We start from the raw sequence: 19,921 nt of genomic DNA, 5'->3' as shown, positions 1-19,921 counted from the left end.
TCTTTTCTCAAATGGCTTATGAAGCTGAAATTGTCTCCCTGAAGGTTCCCTTGTTCTGGATCTCCCTGGGAGGCCACCCAGTGTGTTTGCCTCTCAGAGATTCAAGGAGAGAGGATATATGTCCAAGTCTTCTCTGTTCCAGGCCAGCCAGCCTCATTTCTTCAAACCATTCTGATGGGATGTGGCTTCCACTGGAGTTCTGGGAGTAGGGAAGATAAACGTTTGCATTACATCTGCTCCATTTAACCAAAGGTCAAGACTCTGTTCACCATTGCTGCAGAGAGGTCTAGGCGAGCTTAGGTTGTCCCAGATGCTCTGAGGGCAATAAAATCACATCAGGGGCTGTGGGGCAGGGTGGAGCTGTGCATGCGTGTCTGTGTGTATGGCAGCAAGACTGGGAGAAATGGTGTAAGGCAACCTTCATTTTCCATAACAGGAAGTCAATAATAATGATCTAAAACAGAAAAATCACGAGAAAGTAGGGCTGCTATGCTATCTGAAATACGGAGGCAAATACTGGAAGAAATAGCTTGAAATGTTGAGCCTGGGAGCCAGATCTGGATGGGATGGGGGTGGGGAGGGGCAGGGGACTGCTGATTTTATTATAAACCTTGAGTACTATTCAGCTTTTTAAGCAAAGTACTTCTGCTAACTAAGTACATTTGGGAAAGATTATCTTGAAAAATTCTCCCAAATGAATTCTCAGTCCAAACTCTTGTTAGCAGGAAAACAGTTAGGGACCGAGATTTGGCTTTATTTGGCTGGCTAGATTTAAAAGAGGTTGGAATTTGTAGAAGAACAGACCCGGATATAAATTCTGATTGGTCACTTGCCAGCTCTGTGACTTTGGGCAAGTAACCTAACCCCTCTGAACCACAAGTCCTCCTCCGTAAAATAGAGGCAGTGCCAGTACCTAACTCTCAGGGGGTCGTGGGCATTAAACGAGATGAGGTGGGCAAAGCTGGGAGCATAAAGCACCCAGCTGAACAGGTGCTCGGGGACCATTTGCTGACCAAACATTGAGAGTTGCTTGTACTAAGACATGCTGGGTACCAGGCCAGCCGTCAGAAACAGTAAGGAGTATCTCAGACCTCTGCCCAAGAATAACAGTTGCTCTTCGTAAAAGTCCTGGATTCTGTGCTCTTTGCTGCCTTGTGGCTGAACGAATGAGCAAAAGAAGTCCTCAGAGGCTCCCCAGTCTCCCTCCCCCTCCATCCATAGGGAAGTTAACTTTTCAACTCATCTCTTCTCATTATTCATCTGTGGGAAAACTTTGAACTCAAGAACTGCAGGAGGCTTTGGGGATCATTTTAGTCCAGTCTTTTCACTGTACGGTGGGGGCACCGCATCCTAAGAGGGGCCAGGAAGCAGGCTCCCAGGCTGGTTCATCCTCTGCACCCACAGGTAGGGGAGGGGAGCGTGAGTCTGGGCTACTCTGCAAAACCCCAGCTGGCCATGGGGTTGGAAAGACCTGGGGAGCCTGTCCTGACATGGAATGGGCTTAGGAAACTCCTTTTGGAACCAGAAGCTGAAGGGAAATAAAACTGCCCTTTCTGGGTAAGATTCTGGACAGTTCTGGGAACTTGTCTGCAGAACAAATTGATTTATGGGGATCCAGCTGTGAAGAACTGTACAAAACAGGGAACAGAGGAGATACACTCCAGATGTGGCTTTATTAAAGGCAGGGGTAGAACAGTGGGGTTGAAAGACTTTCTGAGGTCCATTGGGCCATGGAGACTTTGAGAAAGTATGGCCAAGAGCCTATGGCTTTCAGCTGCCAATTCTGAGCTGGAAAACAGCTTAGAACCCATTGTGTCCGAGCCCTTGAAATTGTAGATGAGAACCCCGAGGTCCAGGGAGGGAAGGGGCTTACCCTGCATCACACAGAGAGGGGAGATGAGGCTGGGACCAGAACCCACATCAGCTGGTGCCCGTTCCAAGGTCTGTCTCATCACCCACCCTTGCTCTTCTGTCTTTTAGATTTAACTCAGGCTGTTTCCTTAATTTCAAGTTGAGGGAAGGCTCAACCCTGCCACACTCTGATGGTGAATGGATTTCAGTTTTTTTGAGGCCTGGAAATGAGACTCATATTTGGTAGAATCTCAAATGGAGTCTAGACTCTCTTTCCTACCATCATATCTTTTTAAAAATTTTTTTAATGTTTATTTATTTTTGAGAGAGAGAGAGAGATGGAGAGTGAGCAGGAGAGGGGCAGAGAGAGACAGACAGACAGACAGAACCAGGCTCCAGGCTCTGAGCTGTCAGCACAGAGCCAGACATGGGGCTCAAACTCACAAACTGCGAGATCATGACCTGAGCCGAAGTCAGATGCTTAACCAACTGAGCCACCCAGGCGCCCCTCCTACTATCACATTCTTTTTTTTTTTTTTTCAACATTTATTTATTTTGGGGACAGAGAGAGACAGAGCATGAACGGGGGAGGAGCAGAGAGAGAGGGAGACACAGAATCGGAAACAGGCTCCAGGCTCTGAGCCATCAGCCCAGAGTATCACATTCTTGACATAGATTGTCTCCCCCCTCCTCCCTAACACTTTACTTTTTCCAGATTATTAGGAAGATATATGCTTAGCTGAAAATTTAGAAACTATGCAAGAATATAAAGAAATCAGCTAACTTCTGGCTACCCAGAGATGGCACCATTTGGAAGTTTTTCCTTCCAGTCTTTCTTTGTCCCCACCATTCCATTTGTTTGGGTGGAATTGGCTCAAAATTAGCTTTTGCCATGTGAACCTGGTTCTGTCCTCTGGAGAAAAGCACAGCTAGTCTCCTTCCTCTTGCCTGTACCAAGGATTCAGATGTGTGAAAACAAGATGCATCTCCAGATTCTTCCCGCTTCTGGGAGAAAACCTAAACTCCACTTTTAAATGCCAACGTTTATAATTACAGTTATGATCATTGCGCTTTATTAAAAAAAAAAAGGGTGCACTGCTTGCAAGACATTGCACCGGGTGCTTTTCATGCATGACTTTGTTTATTCTTCACAACAACCCTTCGAAGGAGATATTTTCTAGGTCTAATTTATAGGGGAAGAAACTGAGACTCAGAGATTACAGGTCTCATTGACTGATGGGGATGGAGTTCATCGAGATTATCACCTCCCTTCATCTGGCCTCTTTGTCTTTATTAATATATCCAGAAGACACAGTAGCTTTCCTGACAACTTACTAAAACTGCCTGTTGTATGCCATACCTGCAAAAGAAGCCTTTACGGTTGTTCCTGATAAATTCATCTCCTTAATTCTGTCTCACGAAGACCTTTTTCCCCTTATAACAATCACTCGGAGGCAACATAACTCATGTTGAATTCCTGGCAACGATATTAAAAACGACGACAACATCAACATCAAAATCAAAATGACCAACCACCTAGCTCAGCTCCTGGCATGTAGCACTCACCCAGTACCTGGTTGCTATGTTTATTGTATGAGGTGAGCGACACTGTTTGGTTCCCTGGGTTTCCCTCTGTTCCTCACAAAACACAGCAGAACAATGTGCTAAAAGTAGCACTGTGCTAAGGAGGGGCCCATCCACTGTGGTTGGTCTCCGAGGTGGTTTCCAGAAGCATCCTTCCTCCCCAGCTATTGGCAAGAACAAGAAGCTGCTTCCTTGAATTTGTGTGCATCTGCCCATGCCAGCCCCACCTCCCCCTGGGCTCTCATCATCCCACCCCTGTGCTGGCGGGACAGGCCTGTCCATCTCTGGTGGGAAGAACCCCCTCTCCCCAGTGACCTCCAAGCTGGTGACATCACAGCCTGCCGTGCTGTCACTTCTGCTGCTGAGCCCTCACCCACGTTGCTCAGAAGAGATGCTCCTTTTAGCGGGGTGGAGCTGTCAAAATGGATTTTAAATATGGGTTGTGTTTTATTTTAACTTTTGGTTGTTTTCTAAATTTGGTCACAATCGCATCTTCTCCTTCTAAAACAAGAGAAAGGATGCAGCTGCCCTCTGGAAAGTCTCCAGAGAGGAGAAGGGAAGAAAGCCCTTGTGCTTCTCTGCTGATTGCTCTGCTCCCTTCTGGAGCTCTCAGAAGCCAGCGATGTGAGAGTGGAAGGGACAGATGTGGACCTGAGGATGCTCGCATGTTCCCCTTGCCCTGGGAGCTTCATGGAAGGCGTACCGTCACGCCCACGGCCCAGGACGACTCGCCAAGGCCAAGGCTACTGGCCCCTACATGTGCCAGACAACCAGACACTGTCCCTACCCCAGTGAGCAAACCCTGCTTGGACTCGGGCAGTCATGTTTCAAGGTGGACACAGAGGGATGGGAGGAGCCCAGAAAAGGAAATGAGCTCATCTTCATCATAGAAGGGTGCAACCTGTGCCATCTTGAAAGGCTGAGCAGGCCATCGATTGGGAGGGGAGGGTGGTCCAAGGAGGGGGCGGTGGGGCCAGGAACGGTGGGGAGTGGTGTTGCTGGAATGTGGGGGAGGGAGGCTGGGAAGGTGAGCCAGGTCCTGACTGGGTCCACATCTTGGTGGGGTTGGACGCCAGGCTGAAGAATTTAGACTTCATCCTGGATGAAAGAGGGGAAATGGTCTTTGCAGTGAGGACAGGACAGCAGCTGGCCCAGGGGCCGCTTCCTCCCATTGCATCATCCTTCCACGAGCGCCCCTCCCCCATGAGTGAGCGGCCCAAAGCCTGGGAGTCTATCACGCTGTGTGGTTTGGCTTCTGTCCCCAACCCTGCACTGAACCTCTCCTGACAGGTCAAGGACCTCTCATATACTAAATCCCTTGCAAAGTTTCTTCCCCGTGTCCCTGCATCTCACCACTACATTTGGCCTGCTCCGTCCCTGCCTCCTGTTGGAATTGTCGCCTCTTGTGGCTCTGGCCACTGCACCACATTTCTTAGCTCCCCATCCACTCCAGACTTCCTCTCCAACATCCTTGAGCCACATTTCCCAGGGTCCCATGGGATCCTCTTGTGACCCTGCATGTTCTCCCTGGAAGACCTCAAACACAGGCCTGGCTTTAATGCTGTTACCTGGGTCTATCCAGTTAGGACTTACTTGTATTCAGCTGCAAGTGTCAGAAACCTGAAAAACAGTGGCTTAATAAAATTCAAGGCTTTGTTTTTCTTATGTGAGAGGATGCCTAGAATTAGGCATTTTGGGGCTGATAGGGAGGCTTCACGGTACTGTTAGTGGGGGAGGCTCACTCCGTCTTTCCACACGGCCATGCTTAGCACATCCCTGTCACACTGTGGTTGCAAGATGGCTGTCTCCCTACCCCCCCACCTCCCACTAAGTATTCCCTTTGTCTTCATTCAAGGAAGAGGAGAAAGGACAAGAGCAAAAGACCCACCAGCTGAAGAGAGGCAAGAGGGGAGGCGCCTGGGTGGCTCAGTCGGCTAAGCTTCCTACTTTGGCTCAGGTCATGATCTCACTGTTCATGAGTTCAAGCCCTGCATCGGGCTCTCTGCTGACAGCTCAGAGCCTGCTTCAGATCCTCTGTCTCCCTCTCTTTCTGCCCCTCCCCCACTCACCCTCTCTCTCCCAAATAAAAAAACATTTAAAAGAGAGAGAGAGAGAGAGAGAGAGAGAGAGAGAGAGGCAAGAGGAGTCACCAACATCACCCCCCCTTTGGAGCTATTTGTCCCTCTGACTCCTAGTGAGGGGTCAGCCTGTGATCCCCTGTGCACGTTCATCAGCCCCAAAGGACCCTGGCTGTCTCACATCATGGCCTGGCACCGAGGCCTGGCATGCATCTTGTTCCTTTGCAGCATCAGTGGCTCACGTCACCGTCAAACATATTCACGTCCTGATATCAACCAAGGGAGAGGAGGGTACAAAGCCACCTAGTGTTGTCGGAGCTGGCGCAGGACAGCAGCCGCCGCTCCGCCGCCAAATCCCGAAGCGCGAAGGGACGGAGAGACCTTCGCGACAGGCCGGACTTGCTGTTCCTGAGGCAGGGGGTCCGGAATGGCTCCAAAGTCCACAGTGCTGCCTGCCCTCTGAGGCCTATCTCTCACCGCCTGCACTCTGGGTCTTCCCCCACCCTTCCGCCTGCTGAGCACTTCCCCGTGGTTGTGCCAACGCTGCCGCACAACTCATTCCAGCCCACACTCGGGTCTTTTCTTCCCCCAGCCTGCTCTTTCCGTGCTGTCCACAAAGCTGGAAGATGTGGTTTGTCTCCTTGGCACGTTTCCCTTCACTCTGGCAAGAGCCACCGTGTTTCTTTGGGATCTGCCCCTTCCCCTCTTAGTCTCTGTGGTCCACATAGTTCCAGGAGAGCTCATGCGTGAGGTCCAAGTCAGTGAGCACAACCACTGGCTCAAGGGTCAGCGTGTGATCTAAACCGGTCTGACCAGAGTGAATCTCAGAACTTTCGTGGAGATGCTCAGACACAAACTCTTGTTTACTTCTATTTGATTTAAACCTAGAAGGATATAGCTCAGAGAGGTGTTGGCAGCCATCTTGTGACCATGAGGCTGCTGGCCATCCTGTGACAATGCAAGAGGAGTCATCAAGGACAGTCAGCACAGAGTACCTGAGCCAAGGGAAGGAGAGAGAATATACTGATGATGTGGTTTGAGGTCCTGGATCTTGCTGTGAATGGAGTGAGTGAACTCTACTCTCACACTGTTCAGTCTTATTAGCCAGTGTGCTCCCTTTTTCCTTTTGGTAAAGGTCAGTTTGATTGTAACCAAGGTCAGCCAGTTGGAACCAAGTGTCCTGCTACACCTCTCTCACTGAACAGCAGTACCATTTATTCAGCCACGTAAGCCAGAAAGCTGGGGTCACCTCCAGACTCACTCCCCACATCCAAGGGGTACTGAAAGGCTCTCAGTCCTACCCACCGTCTCCCAAGCCAGTCTTCTCCCTCCTTCCCACTTCTATTGTCTCAGTTCAACCCCCATAGCCTCTCTTCCCTGATCCATGGAATAGACCGTAAGTGGCCTCTTTGCAGACCTGCTATCTCAATTTCTCCTTCTCCCCACTTGGCAGCAAAGTCTTTCTAAAAGCAAATATGACCACGATAGTGTTCAACCACTCCCCAAGCTCTGTTGGTTAGCGGAAAGAATGACCTGGCCCTAACTGCTGCCGGCGGTCCCGGACAGAGCAGGTGTGAACTTGTGAGGTTTCCAGAGCTTGTCTTTGGGGCCGCCATCCCCCTCCTTGGCACTGTCTCCCACCCCTGCACCATCAGCTGAGCGTGGCATGGGACTGCTCAGGTGGGCTGAACCCACAGACCCGGAGGAACTTTCAAGCCCAGGAAAGGTCAGGCCTCTTTTGCCCAACATGATAGAACCAGAGACTTCGGGGTATGAGGAGCCCACGAGGCCCTCACTACTCTTCCCTCCCCTGGTACCACACGGCCTGGCTGTAGCTAGATCTCCAGAGGCAGCCAAGTTCAGAGGGTGAGGATGAGGGGGTGGGATGTGATGAAAAGAGGACTAGGGATGGGGTGGGGCTCGGGAGGCCTGAGCTTTAGACAGAGTTGAGCTTCTAACTCATTGTTGGACTGTCTCTGATCTGATCAGGCCAGCTTCTTGGGCGTTTGACTTGTTCACTACCCACCCCCCCAACTGAAGGGCCCCCCACTTGGTATAATGCTCTACTGTTACCATCATGAAATTCTTAATACTTTTTGAAAGAGGGAGCTGCAATTTTCATTTGGCACTGAGCCCCACAACTGATGTGGCTGGTCCTTGTGTCAGTCTCCCCACCTAGTGTGTGACAAATGTAGGATCACTGGATTCTTTGCAGTGGGGTGCGGGGCCAGTCCAGCCTTAGGAGGGGGAGGAACGTCTGCTCCAAGCTTGCCAAGTGAGGCTTGTATAGTCAGACTTCGTGGCATCTCCCAGGGGGCATACTCGTAGTGCCATCTTCAGTCCCAGACAGCCCCCCCTTTCCTGAGGCCACTGAATTCTTCCTTATCCCTCCTCACTGGGGATGTTTGTGCTCGTAGCTTGGGGCCAGGGGATCTTAGAGTGGCCAGGGGCCCTGGAGGTGCCCGGTGGTCCAGTCCACGGAATCCTGCTCGGGTCACGGATGCCTCTGAGAATCTCAAGGAAGCGATGGCCCCTGTACACAGGGAAGCACACACGTGCACACACATGCAGTTGCCGGGCACACACACACCGGACTGCACATGCCCTCAGGAGCTTCCAGGTAAACACTTCTGCCTTAGAAGAGTCCTTTCTGCAGCATCTCCATCTCTGCTTGAGAGCCCTCTGACAGCAAGGCCTCCCCACCTGCCACACCTGCGTCATTACTCCACTCTCTTTACCTCCTTTTCTTTGCACTAGTGGCTCTGCCTCCCAGTGACTTACAACCACTGGCCCTTGTCCTGCTCCTCAGAGCCACCCAGATGAGATCACTTAGCCCTCACTGTGACAGAGATGGGAAGATAAGGAGTTACATAACCCAGATTTTGCCCTTCTCCATGGTGTTTAGCTGTGATTCTTTCTTCACGGGACAGGGTGTCCAGACTCCAGCCTATCTCGCCTCCAGACGTCTTTCTGTTTCTTGGTGTTTCTGTTAAGGGCTGGCTTCCAGAACACAGCATTCTGGGTACAGTTTGACCAGCTTGGGGGAGGATGACCACTCATCTATTTGTTCTGGACATTAGCCTCAATTAAGGTAGCTGTGGGGACATATAATATCAGATACACTGAGCTGGGGTTCACCTCAGATCCCCAGATCTTCTCCCTATAAAGAGCTGCCCAGTTATAGCTTATTTCTCCTCTTTTTAGTATTTGAGAGGTTTTAAACTGAAATACCAACTTAGACCATATATTCAGGTTTTTGTTCCATTCCTTCACTACTCATAGTGCCTTCACCCAAAGGTGTTTCCACCCCTGAGCCTCAATTTCTTCACAGGTTTGTTGAGATGGACAAATATATCATGAAAATACCGTGGCTTTGAAATATGTTTTTAAAAAGGAGTGGGGGGCGCTCTGGGGTGGCTCAGTCGGTTAAGCATCTGACTTCGGCTCAGGTCATGATCTCGTGGTTTGTGACTTCGAGCCCTGAGTCGGGGTCTGTGCTGACAGCTCAAAGCCTGAAGCCTGCTTTGGATTTTGTGTCTCCCTCTCTCTCTCTGCCCCGCCCCTGCTCACGCTCTCTCTCTCTCTCAAAAATGAATAAACTTAAATAAATAAATAAATAAATAAATAATAAACCCTTTGTCAGTTGTTATTTTGGAAAGATTTCTGGTTGTTTCCAAAATCCATTTCCCCTCTCTTACACTAAAATGGAACTTTCACCCTGGCATACAGATGCTCGGCACTAGACCACAAATCCCAGCCTGCCTTGCACTAGGCATGGCCCTAGGCGGTGAGGGGACTGATGCACCCAAAATCCAGTCACGCCTTGCAAGGGAGGAGTGTACTTTCCCTTGCCCTTTGCCCCTCCCGTGACTGGGGATGTGGTGGTGCGCCATCTTGGACCACCAGTATGCATACAACATCCCTGGAATGGCAGAGCAATGGAACTGAGGAGCTTGGGCCTGTGATGACTTCGAAGAGCAGCCTCGCCATACTCAGTATGACTTTCATGTGAGTGAGAAATGATCTCCTATCTCCTTTACACCACTACTATTTGTGGTGCTCAGATCAGTCTTATTCTAGCCTAATGGTGGAATTTTCTGGAGGCATGTTAATTCTGAGAGGCAGGTGTTGGCTCAAGTCAATCAGGAAGCATTAGGGGTTTGCAAATATCCTGAAGAAATCCGTATTTCCTCCTTTCTTCTTCCTACGTCTTTCCTTCCCTCCTTCCATTTCTCTCTCCCCACCCCATCTGTCCCCCAAGATTTACAGGGGTCTTCTGTACAGGCTGATTAGGTAGAGCACCTGCCAAAGGCTTGAAGGCTCGCAGGGGAGACAGATGTAACAACAAACTGCCTTCCAAGCCCACGGTAACAAGATCCCTGTGAAACTGTTTCCAGGGTGAAGGGTGAACCCAGAGGAGCAGCCACCACTGTGGCCTGGAAAGGTGGGAGGCAGGGAGCCCCGGTTGGCCCATGAGGGTTGGGAGGTTCTCTAGAAAGAGAAGGTAAGGAAGGGCATTGCGAACACAGGAACAGCCTGTGCAAGGGCTCAGGAGGGTGCAAGCACCAAGCGTGTGTAGGCCGGGCTCACCGCTGTGGGCACCCTGGCTGGCCAGGGTCCTGCTTTGCTGTCAAGTGCCTCTGCTGGAGGAGACCGTTCTTCTGACCAGCCCCGAGCCATAAAGGGACAACTGCTTTGCAAACAAATGCCTCATGTGTTTATTTCTTCAGTTTTCCTCCCATATCTCATCTCCTCCCCTGAGTGAGATGCCTCCTGGTTTTGCTGAATTTCCACAGGAAACTGGAAAGAGCAACATCTGTCCAAATTCCCCTAACTAGCTCCAGATTTCCAGGGTCAGAGTGTGGACCCTGGGAGACGTGGTCTCTGTGGGGTTAGAGGTACAGGCCCTGGACCTGGTGGACTTGCCGTGAGCCCCTCGTGGCAGCCCGCCCGGCGCCAGCTCTCTGTACGACAGAGTCGTTGGGCCAGAATTTTGCTGGGAGCATAATCAGTGCCTGCGGTGGCCCCTGGAGAGGGGAGCGCAGGACTGTTCCCACGGGCTCCTGCCCAACGCGCGTTCCTGAGTTTTATGTTCCTGGGAGAGGGGGTGGCAGGCAGCCACTCCAGCTCCCACACCAGCTGCTCGGGGCGGCAGCTCTCCTCCTCCCCTGGGGCCCTGCACTGCTCCCTACCACAGGGACACCGTTAGGGACACTGCTTTGTTCACAGCCACGTGATTATGGCCTTTCTTTAGGGACACGTTCTCTTCTGCCACCCCAAAAGGAGGCAGCTTGGAGCAGGGGAAGCAGCAGGGCCAGGCCTCTGGGGATCAGGTCCCAGCCCTTGAGTCTCCATTTCCTCACCTGCAAGACAGTGTGGGCTGGTCCAGGTGGCATCCCAAGGTGCCTCATGGACAAGGTGAGGGGCTTTGGAGCCAGGCAGACAAAGTTTCAGTTCTACCTGTGCCGCTTACTGGTTGCATGAGCCTGCCAGGGAGTCCCTACAGCTCGCCAGCCTCGGGTTCCTCATCTGTGCGTGGAGGAGGGGGACCAGGTCAGCTCCGAGGGCTCTGAGGGCTTCGTAATGATACGAGTGCTTGCCCTCCACAAGGAAGCTGAGAGAAACAGCTTTATTACCTCGGCTATGGCAAAATATTTCTGATTCTATGCCTGCTGGAAATAAGCAGGGTCAGCATAAGCTACCCTTCTGCCCCCCCGACTCCCCGCCCACCCTGCCAAGTCTCCACGGATCATCAGAGTGTTTTTCCTGCAGCATGAGCTGGAGGCCTCCTCAGGGTGTCCCCCAAGGCCTTGTGGGAGCCGACCCTGCCTGACCCCCTCTGCCCATTGCTCTGCTCTCTCACTCACTCTGGCCCCTTGTAGGCCCTGAAATGGTCCAGCCGTGGCCTCCTCTGGACCTGGCCCCAGGGGTGGTGTTCATGGGGGGCAGGGGGAGACATGGGAAGGGCTTAGTTCCTCCAGAGTCTTCATCGGCTTCCCCAAGCCACTCCAAAACCTCCATCTAAGTAAAAGTAGGAGGCTGTTGGTAATGACAAGGCCTAGTCCCCCAGGTACCCCTTCCAAGATGCCACCCCCACCAGGCCCCAATAGGGGTGTGCTGTCTCCTCTGCCCAGTGAGCTCCCACCCTCTCTATCCTTTCTGCCAGCTCCTTCTCCTGCCATTGTCACTCTCTCCAAGTGGCATTTGCCCACATCCTGTCTGTCCCCCTTGTTCTCATCTCTCACAGCATCTGGTACTTTCATTCCGAGAACTCATCATGTTTGTATTTATACATGTATCTTGTACTTACCTGTTTAATGCCTGACTCTTCTACTGAATTATAAATGCTGGGAGAGCGGGGGTCATGCTGGTCTGGCTATACCCCCATCTCATCATCTGGTGCCTGGTAAAGAGTTGGCTGTTGACAAGTCATTGATGAATGAGTGAAGGACTGAATCACCTGGAGAATCTAGAATGTGGTGGCAAAATGATCCCAGCGGGAAGGCAAATCACCGAAAATGCTGACATGGTACCTGCAGCATTGAGGCCCAGGCTTTGGCACTAACATCATGGGTACAAATCCTGGCGTTGGCACTCAGGGCTCTGCGAGGGCAAAGTCATTTTCCCTCTCAGCCCTAGGGAAGAGAGTATCTCAAGAAAGAGAGATGGTCACCTATGGCGAAATGTTCCTGAGAAGAAGTCAAGGTAGGAAAAGGACTGGGACATGCCTGTTGATTCGACCACAGGAGGTGACGGTGACCTTGACAGGATCAGTTACAAAGGATAGGGGAGTCAGAAACTGCACGGCAGGGAGGGTGGCAGGAGTTGAAAAGGGGAGACCGTGAGTCTGAATGACTATTTCTAGACACTAGAACAGGAACGGGAGGAGAGAAGACATTAGCTATTTCTTACCACACAGGACCACGTCAAAATTAATTTGGAAAAGTTTCTGAATAATAAAAATGACTCATCTCCTGGACGGCTAGCAAAATAAGATGCTTCGACTCCCCGTCTTACTTTTCACAGAAAAGCAGGATGTCAGAGCCGCAGGCATCTCAAAGGCCAGAGGTTCCGGCACAACCTTCTCATTTGGTGGATGAGGTGCCCGAGTGACTTGTCTGGGTCGCACAACAGACGAGGGGCAGAGCCAGGCTTTGAACCCAGGTTTCTGTATGCCCAGACTCGGCTCTTTTTCACATTCCGTGTCTTTCTTTCCTCTATTCATTCCAAGCAGTCTTTATTGGCTCCAGGAAATGGGGAGGATGGTTATTTTTAGCTTATTCAAAACGAGTAAAATGGGTAATGTTTTTTTTCCCCCCACATATCAGATCCAAAGCATGTCTTACGTAAGAGCTAAATGAGATGAGCAATGGCTCCATGGCGAGAACAAAGATTCCTTTGGATATTAAAAGCTCCAGAGCGAACCCCAAACGAGCCCAAACGACTAGGACCAGTTCTACTTGCCTAGCTGAGAGCGAAGGGTAGGCAGGGCTGTGCGCATGTGCATGACGTGTGTGTGTGTGCGTGGGCGTGACGTGCAAGCGTGGGCATGACGTGCGTGCACGCGCATGACGTGCGCGCACGCGCATAACAGGCGTGTCGCGTGTGCGACGCGCGTCCGTGCATGGGCGTGACGCGCGTGCATGGGCATAACGCGCGTGCGTGCGTGGGAAGGTCGTGCATGCGTGCGTGGTCATGACTTGCGTGTGCGTGCGCGTGGAGTCCCTTTTTGGAATGATTGCTTGAGTACAGGGTAAGCGCTACAAACCATCTAGGTACCACTTTGTTATTACTATTATTATTAAAAATACTTTTATTGTTTAGAGTAGTTTTAGATTCACAGCAAAATTGAGCAGAAGATAGAGAGTTCCCATAAACCTCCTGCCCCTGCCCGGCCTCCCCCACCGTCTGGCACCAGAGTGCTACCTTTGTTACAACCGAGACACCTGCATGGGCACCTCATCACCAAAGTCAGTAGTTTACATGAGGCTTCTCTCTTACTGTTGTACATTCTGTGGGTTTGACAAATGTATAAGGATGTGACTTTGAACCTCCTCTACACGTTATTATTATTATTATTATGGTAAAATAGGACGCAAAATTCACCATCCTAACCATTTCTAAGTGCACAGCTCCAAGTATTAAGTACATCCACATTATTGGGCAACCATCACCACGATCCATCTCCAGACCGCTTTCCACCTTGCACAGCTGAAATTCTGTACCCATTAAACACTGACTCTCCATTATTCCATTCTCCCGCACTCTCCGTACCCCCCCACCCCCCATCCCTTCTCCAGTCCCCGCCTCTCCCCCCACCTCTCCTCCAATCCCCGCCTCACCCCTGACAGTCACTCTTCTACTTTCTGTCTCTATGAACCTGACTGCTCTAGGTGTGCCGGGTCAGAGGACTCCTCCACCATTTGTCCTTTGTGACCTGCTTACTGCGCTCTCAGTACCTCTGTGAGTATGCTGCCTGGACCCCAATCCCACCGTTCAGATTCCAGCCTCGGTCAGAGGATTTGCTTCTGTGCTGCGGGCGAGCTGGGTAAGCATCCTTGGGAAGATGGCGTGTCAGGTTTTCCTGGCGCTATCTCTTTAATGCCACTCAGTGGGTGGTACCTTGAGAGCAGGTTTTGGTGGGGTGGGGGTGCCCCTGGTTGAGTGAGAGTGAGGAGAGAGAGAGACATTAATAACGGACAAAAAAAAATTACTTGCCTGAAAACATTGGGATGATTCCACGTAAATCTGTGTAATTAGCTTTATAACGTAGCCACCTCCTAGATTTATGTCTCTGGGTCTGTTGACATCGTGTCTTGTTCTGACTTGAGTCCTTGGGGTGTTACGGCTGAAGTGACCTCTAAAGACAGTGCTAGCCGTAATCTTAACACCACTCTTGTGTTTAGGTTGCATTCTACTATTTAGGACGTATTTTTATTTCTATTATTTTATTTGATCAAATGGTAGTCGTATGAGGTAGTTAGAATAGGATTTATCATCTCCAATTTTCAGGTGGGGAAACTGAGGCTCAGTGGGGTGAAGGGATCTTCTCAGGGTTATAGACTTGCGTGTTGGTGGAGCTGGATTGAGAACCCAAGTCTTTTCATCAGGGGGTCTGCCCATGCCCCACGTTTTGCTGGCATTTACTAAGTTAAAATATTGAGCGTTAACATCTGTTTTCAAATGCACGGTCCTCTCCCGCGTTACTCAATCACAGACCCTGTCCTTCTCTAAGAGTGATGTGTCACCATCCAGATGTTCAAATTAGAAACGTATGAGTCGTTCTTGACATTTCCCTCCCTCTTGTTCCATAGCCAATCTTCAATTTAAGTCCTGTGGTCTTTAATTCCTAAATATGCTTTCAACACACCCACTTCTCTGCAGAGAAGTGCTGGACTATGGTAGTCCAGGCCTCTGTCTCTCTATTGGAGTTCACCCTTTGTATTGTCATGCTATATCCCTTCTGTTCATCGATTTCTCTGTGATTTCTTGAGAATTGTGGGTCTGAGCAAAGTTACTCAGGTTTCCGTATTGTAGGATTTCTCAGAGGCTTTTACATGCTTATCATGGTCCCAAGGGACCCAAGGTGGGGCATTGTGTGTTTTGCAGTCCCCAAACTCACCAGACCGTGCAGTTCTTCTCTGCCCTCTTCCCCTGTCCATTCTCCACACTGAAACCAAACTGATCTCTGCTAACTGCAAGGCTGATCGTGGTGCCCCCCACCCTCGCCCCTCATGCCACACTGGCCTTTCAGCTTCTCTGACATGTGTGGGACACACCACAGGGCTGCACCCACCCCAACTTGCGGCAGCATTGACTGCTGGCACTCACAGCTGCCTCTTCTGGGGAGCTACCTACCTGGGAGGCCACATTCCCCACCCTCCAGAAGCATCTCATAACCAGTGTCTGACTTGGTGGCAGGGTTCACAAAAGGCCACCCACCCCCACTTCAAGGAAGGAATCTCTGCTGTGAAGGTTATGCTTCCGAGCCAGCACGCCAGCAAGGACCAGGACAGAGAGAGACTTCACAGGAGAGCACATTCTCTTGCCAGTCCTTTCCCTTCCCTTTCTGCCTCCCTCACTCCCTGTAGGTGCCCCCTCACGCCCAGGAAGAGCACTCCCTGGATGCTTCCCTGTCTCAGCTTCTGCTTCTCAGGAGTTGTCCCTGAGACTCATGTCCTCAGTCATAACAGGGACATGCAAGGGCATGTCGTCTCTTAGTCCTTTGTCTTATTCTCTCATGAAGCAGGTTTGTCTCCCCCAAGGGGACCATGTCTGTTTCTGTCCACCTCTCCACCCCCCCCCCCATACTAGTAGGTGTTCAGGATTTGCCAAATGAATGAGAGTTAGCACCACAAATATCCAGAGTGCAAATGAAAAGTGTACAATATGGCAGCAGCAAGTTGGCATCTAGAATATATGAAAAACTTTTCCCAGTGAGAGACAAACATCATACAAAAATGGACGTGAGCGTGCAATTTACATGTACAAATGGAGATGGTTGCTACCTATATGGGAAAGTATGTTAATCAAAAACTAGCAAATTCAACCAGTAATTGAAAGAACTCTTTTAGGCTGTCAGGTTACTCAAGGTTTACTCATAAACAGATCATCATGCTGGTGAGGGAATGAGCCAGGCATGCTCATAAATGGCTGGTGGGAAGCTACGTCGGTACCATCACTAGAATATAGCTCCGGAGGGCGGGAAGTTTGTCTCCCATTCACTGTGGTATCCCCAGTGCCCAGCACCATGCTTGGCATTTAGGCACGCAACGGATATTTGTTGAACACAATGGAAGGCCATTTGGCAATATCTATCAAGAATCTTAGGTTTTTCATACCCCTTGGTTTAGTCATTCTACTTCCTAAAGAAACTCTTAGAAAGACAAAGACATTTGCATGAGAACATTTTACACATTGATTTATAAAATCAAAAGGCTGGGAACAACCCGGGTGTCCACAGGCTGGTAACTGGCTCAATTAATTATGGCACTTCCACACTGAGCAATTCCATATATCTGATAAAAATGACATATTTGAAGAATACTCGGTGTATGGGATTATGCTACTTACAAATGAGAAATGAAAAAAACTTCAGATTTTATGACCCCAATTTTTGTTTAAAAAATAACTTAGTAGTGGGTTGCAGCGATTGTTATTTCGTTTTTCTTTTTCTTTTCCAAAATTTCAACAATGAGTACCTATTACTTTCATAGTCAGAAAAAAAAAGCTTTAAAAAAGAAAGCATGGTTAATAACAAAATTGTGGGCAGCCAGGAAAAGTAGTAATCATTTGTAATACTATTTTTTCCATTAATATTTCATAACACATCATTTTATGGTGGGTTAAGGAACACAGCCTCCTGATGGAATTAGCCTGGTTTTATTTAGACAACAATGAGAAGTAAATTTTATGCTGTTGGAGACAGTGAGTGTTGTTTTCATGTTCTTAGTGTATATTTTTCCATGACTTGGAGAATCTTAAAATACTGACTCCACTAAAAAAAACAAAAAACAAAAAACAAAAAAATTCACAACTCGTTTGACTGGAATTGATTTCTCTTGTGGCTCCTGGGGTCTGTAAAAGGCATCAGGATGCGACGTAGTGTTGACCTTTATTCTTTGCCTTGGCCAGAGAATTTCCCTATGACTAGCTCAAGGTTTCCAAGAGGAAGGCAATTAAATGACCTAGCACAATTGTCTGGATTCTCGGTCTTGGGCTTATCTTGATTAGGAGGAAGTGAATATGTAGTTGTTCCAAATTTAGAGCATAGGAAGGAGCCAGATGTTTGAGACTATCACATGGAGAAAGCCTTAACCCATGATGGCTTTTGCCCTACTCACCACTTCTTGGATATCTGATTGTACCACTTTGACACAGAGCAAAGGAGTTTGGGGTTCTATTTTCTTCTTCCCAGGAAATCTGTGCTGACTTCAGAGTCCATGGCAAGGCTCATGATAAGTACTGAAAGAACCAAGCATGTTTGTTTGCTTGTGTTGAACCTTCCACCATCTCTAAAGTCTAGTCCAGGACCCTCTGCCTAGCAGGCAAGGCTCTTTACAACCTGGCTCCTGCCTCCCTCTCCTACCATTCATCCCCACTACAGTGACAGAGCAGCATTTCAGAGAGCAAAGTGCAGGAACTAGACACAGCCTTGTCCCCTAGAGTAGCGGAGAGACAGACCCAAAACAGCAGAAGACATTCATCATCTGGCAGAAGGTGACCTGGGTCTGAAGATCAAATAGGCCTCTTTCCAGCTGTGTGAAGCTTCTGTGTCTTAGTCATCTCTTCTGTTAAAGGGGGATATTAACAATAGGAATAATAATACTACCATATCCATCAGGTTTATTTCATGTATCTAAAGCACTCATTACAACATCTGCCATGTAGTTAGTGCCTAATACATGTTAACTCTTCTCTTATCCATTTACTTGGAAAAAGGTTGCTGAGTGCTGACTAGGTGCTAAGCACTGTGCTAGGTGATGGAGATTCAGAACGGGCTAATGCACAGTCCCTAGCTGACGCCAGGAAACTCATATTTTAGTGATGGACACTCACTGAGGACAGGTCAACATAACACAGCTCAAGGTACCACATTCCAGAAACCCTGGTCTCCTCCCCTTTCCTGAACACACCATGTTCCTCATGCTTTGTGCCTTTGCTCATCTGTTCTCTGTCATAAGAGTTTTACCCCCTCTGCCATTTGAAGACTTTGAAGACGCAGCTTAAATGCCATCAACATTGTGAAGCCTTCCTGACCCACAAGCTGGAATCAGGACCTCACCTGTGTCTCCATGGTCTTTTGCATAAACTCTCTGACTCTTACCTTTCCCTTCTGCCGGTGCTGGCCATATAGGAGCATCTCCCAATAGATTGGGAGCTCCTTAAAGGCAGGTTTATCTTGATCCATTTCCATGTTTCACTGTCCAGCACAGGGCCAGGCACACTGTAGATGTTCAGAAAGTGTTTTGTTGGTTAAATGAATGAATGAATGAATGAATGAGTATCTGGATCATAGGAGAAACTGCTGCATTGACAGAGGAGATGAAGAGGAAAAATGCTTCCTTTCTACTGCTGGATTTTATGAGACTGTCAGATTTGCTCTGCAGATACTTGGGTCCCTCCTATGAATTCCATCTGCAGCTATGAACAAGGACACGTTTATGGAGTCATTAGGAAACTTGGAGAAGGTGTATGTTCTCACAGTGTCTGCCTGAGCATGGCTTTCAAATTGCTATGTTGTCTGGAGCATTCTGAAAGAGGTAATTCCCTTGTCTTGATGCTGGGACGGTGCCTTTCCATTTGCTTTTCACTGTGTGGGAGACCATTTAATTGCAACTGGAGTTACTAAGGCTGATGTTGCAACAGAAGTAATTAGATATACAACCACATATGCTTTGGGAACTGGGACACAGAAATTTAACTTAATTCTAGTTTCCTCACTTATTTGTGGGATAATCTATGGATGGCTCCTTCTCCTTTCTGGACCTCATCCATTAAATGTGATTGTAGGAGGTGGGAATTAGGGTAGTCAGAGTGATTAACTTCTGAGTTGCCTTCTGGCTCTGATAAGCCCTGTCTGTAACTCACACGGTATCAGATGGACAAAAGGCCCACTGACAACAGAGTTGCGGGAAAGTGGTATGGACAGGAGTTCTGGGAGAGGATCCCAATCCTCGTGAGTTCAAGGCCATGGTCTTGGAACCAAAAGCTCAGAAATGCTCTGAAACCACAGATGGCCAAATCCACCCACTGGAAGTCCAGACATACTTGCTTAAATTTGTAAACTAAAAGCAGAGGTTTTTTTGTGTTGTTTGGAGGATGCATGGCTAAATCTAACCTGGTTGTGGGTTTATGGATTGGCTGTGTGGGACCTGCATCATAAAGTAAGGAGGCATGTCCCCTGCTAGCCCACCCTGGCCATCAAGCCATAGAGATCCTTTCTGTGAGCCTTGCCCAGGCACCAAGTCTTAATGATACCCTAAGGGAATTCTTTTAACTCACTATGTTATAGAGGCAACAGGATCAGTTGAAAAGAACTGAATCCATGCTTGGTAGTGAATTGTAGCATACGCCTTTCTTTTTCTTTTTTTAAATTGAGATATGATTCACATACCATAAAATGTGCCTTTTTAAAGTGTACAATTCATAGTTTTTAGTATATTCACAAAGTTATGCAACTATCACTGTCTAATTCCAGAACATTTTCATCATCTCTAAAAGACATACTACATACATGAGTATCACATCCCATCTGCCTCTCCCCTTAGGTCCCTTTCTGTCTCTGTGGATTTGCTTATTCTGGACTTTTCATTAAAAAAGAATCCCATGACATGTGGCATGTCAGGTCTGATTTTCATTTGGAATACTGTTTTCAAGTTTCACCCATGTTGACCATATACTTTTTG

General features: G+C 48.9%; 1 long non-coding RNA gene across 1 annotated transcript in view; it reads left to right on the top strand.

Moving 5' to 3' along the window:
• The window catches only part of LOC125150838 (uncharacterized), a 38,912-nt gene that overhangs the window by 6,737 nt on the left and 12,254 nt on the right, over positions 1 to 19,921 (top strand). The window contains exon 2 of the long non-coding RNA XR_007146503.1: positions 13,907 to 14,061. This is a non-coding gene — a long non-coding RNA (uncharacterized LOC125150838). The remainder of the gene's footprint in view (positions 1 to 13,906; positions 14,062 to 19,921) is intronic.

The sequence above is a fragment of the Prionailurus viverrinus genome, chromosome D4, assembly GCF_022837055.1.
Source record: "Prionailurus viverrinus isolate Anna chromosome D4, UM_Priviv_1.0, whole genome shotgun sequence".
Lineage (NCBI taxonomy): Eukaryota > Metazoa > Chordata > Mammalia > Carnivora > Felidae > Prionailurus > Prionailurus viverrinus.
Note: the sequence above shows the minus strand (reverse complement) of the source record. Positions and strands in the feature narration are given on the sequence as shown.